Source organism: Halichondria panicea, chromosome 2, assembly GCF_963675165.1.
Source record: "Halichondria panicea chromosome 2, odHalPani1.1, whole genome shotgun sequence".
NCBI classification, from domain to species: Eukaryota; Metazoa; Porifera; class Demospongiae; order Suberitida; family Halichondriidae; genus Halichondria; species Halichondria panicea.
In genome coordinates this window covers 4,096,120-4,098,619 of record NC_087378.1, presented here as the reverse complement: position 1 = coordinate 4,098,619, position 2,500 = coordinate 4,096,120, and the positions used below count along the sequence as shown (strand labels likewise).

At 43.2% G+C, this 2,500-nt stretch overlaps 1 non-coding gene across 1 annotated transcript; it reads left to right on the top strand.

Moving 5' to 3' along the window:
• Nucleotides 1-322: 322 nt before the first annotated feature.
• Nucleotides 323-441, top strand: LOC135332338 (5S ribosomal RNA). The gene has a single exon (XR_010393197.1). It is a non-coding gene; the product is annotated as a 5S ribosomal RNA (ribosomal RNA).
• Nucleotides 442-2,500: the final 2,059 nt, after the last annotated feature.

Below are 2,500 nucleotides of genomic sequence, written 5' to 3'. Positions count from 1 at the left end.
GTGAAGTAAGTAAGTAAGTAAGTAAGTAAGTAAGTAAGTAAGTAAGTAAGTAAGTAAGTAAGTAAGTAAGTAAGTAAGTAAGTAAGTAAGTAAGTAAGTAAGTAAGTAAGCAAGCAAGCTTGAAGTAGACAGTAGATAGTAGAGAGTTAGTAGATAGTTGTATGATTATAATTATCAGTAAGTCTATAGTTGTATAATACCAGTAAGTACAGAGAAGTACACTCCACTCCACTCCACTCCCTCCCGGCCCACTCCCTCCACAGCAATTAAATTAAGTCAAGTATACTTCACACATAAGTACATGAGATATGCATTGACTTGTGTCTACGACCATACCACGTTGAAAACACCGGTTCTCGTCTGATCACCGAAGTTAAGCAACGTAGGGCCTGCCCAGTACTTGGATGGGTGACCGCCTGGGAACAGCAGGTGTTGTAGGCTTCTGCATTCTTATTTTTGTTTGTTTTCAGAATATTTCACAACGAGCAGTTAAGGCCCAAAAATATGAAAACTGCAGCCTTAAATCCTCGTTGATCATTACCAAACCGCGAAGAGAAAACTTTCTTTTTGTGATAGCAACAGTTTTACAATTGATCCCTGCCTTTGTCATTATAGTCATGGCACTGCAAGCAACTGAAGTATGTGATGATGGCTACTTGCAAACAGTAATTGTATAATTACGCACGTATAATTATAACTATCCTAATTATAGTGAGTGACACAGGAAAAATATCTAAATTTCTTATACTTTCAGGATACAAAATTTCCTGTAGACTTATGAATGTTACACAAGTCCTGAACTACTTCAGGAATAGTAAAGGAAACTATACAGGAAATGTTGCACTATCCTTTGTAAGTAGGTTGCAGGACACTTACAGGACACCTCAGGAAATGTGCAGATTTTATGGGCTGCAATGGGCTGCAATGAAGCAGCACTGTAGCAGGAAATTTAAATATTTTCCCTGAGTGAGTGAGTGAGTGAGTGAGTGAGTGAGTGAGTGAGTGAGTGAGTGAGTGAGTGAGTTATATATACCTTCATTGAGCCATGCTTCATTTGATCATAACAATATCAAGCTTATCTTCAAGTAGTATTGTATTGTACGTTGCTAACAATACGCAAATAATGTACAGTAAATTGAAGTGGGAATAAAAGTAGTGGGTAAAAAGTTGTAATGTTCATGGAGTGTAAAGTCAACGAGCACTTAAGGCCCTATTATTTCTATTTTCCAGCCTAAAGTCCTCGTGGTGGAAAAAATTAATGTTAGTGTAATGAAGTCTAGTTACAAAGCGGCCCCTTACAAAGCGCCTAGTTACAAAGTAGCTTCAATGGGTAGTTATAATTAGAAGCTGCAGCTGGTAGTTAAAGCAGCAATTGTTGTGTAGCTTGTGAAGCTATGTTGTAGCTGGCTGACTGGCCGGCCCACCAACCTACCTACCTACCTACCTACCTACCTACCTACCTACCTACCTACCTACCTACCGACCGACCGACCGACCGACCGACCGACCGACCGACCGACCGACCGACCGACCGACCGACCGACCGACCGACCGACTGACTGATGAATAGTAAGAGGTGGCTGGCTGGCTGGCTGGCTGGCTGGCTGCTGGCGAATAGATGTTGTGCTGCAATATAGTGAGTGAGTGAGTGAGTGAGTGAGTGAGTGTACTATAATACTATACAGAATCTTTGCAACAAGACAGTAAAAGCATAGAGCATTACCCTTCCTTATATGGAATTTGAGTACACACACTGTGGTCTGTTTTACTACTTAAATGTATGAGCACATCCCATATATAATAAGGAACCACAGTGCTCAACACACTTGTTTCTATTTGTGTTGCAAAGATTGTGCAATCTCCAGTATTGTATTGTAACTGTATGTTAGCCATGTATAACTTGAACTGTATGTTTAGCGGAATGGAAGGGTGCAGACGGGGAACAGTGCAGATGGGAACATTGCAGAGGGGATTTGCGCGCCGGAAAATTGGAGCAATTACCATACAAGTGCAGACGAATGAAGGAATGAACGCGCGTAGCGCGAAAATTTGAGCAATATATCGCAAGCAATTACCATACAAGTGCAGACGAATTGAACAATGTGACCACGTGGGCTAGATAAGCAACCAAACAAGAGTGTCGTACAAATGAGCGTGTTGATAGGTCGTGAAGTGGGGTGTTGTGGCAAAAAAAGTCACGCTTAATTACATACGAGACGAGTTCCAGCGTTGCTCCTAGTGACGGGTGCTGTGTAGGGTGACTGCAGCGGTTCATCCGTGTGTCCGCATCGTTGTAGACTGCCTGTGTCGGCGGGCGTCTGACCTGCTGGTGACTGGTCATCAGTGGGCTGGCTCCCTCCGGTCGAGTGCAGTTAGGTTTGCATCATTTCACGAATCACGAGTGCATTCGTACGGTCTCGCTGCCGGTCGATCCCCGTGATTGACTGTATCTGCAGGCAACGAGTGGGCCTCAGCTGCCCTCTCCTGCCTTCAGTTGGTG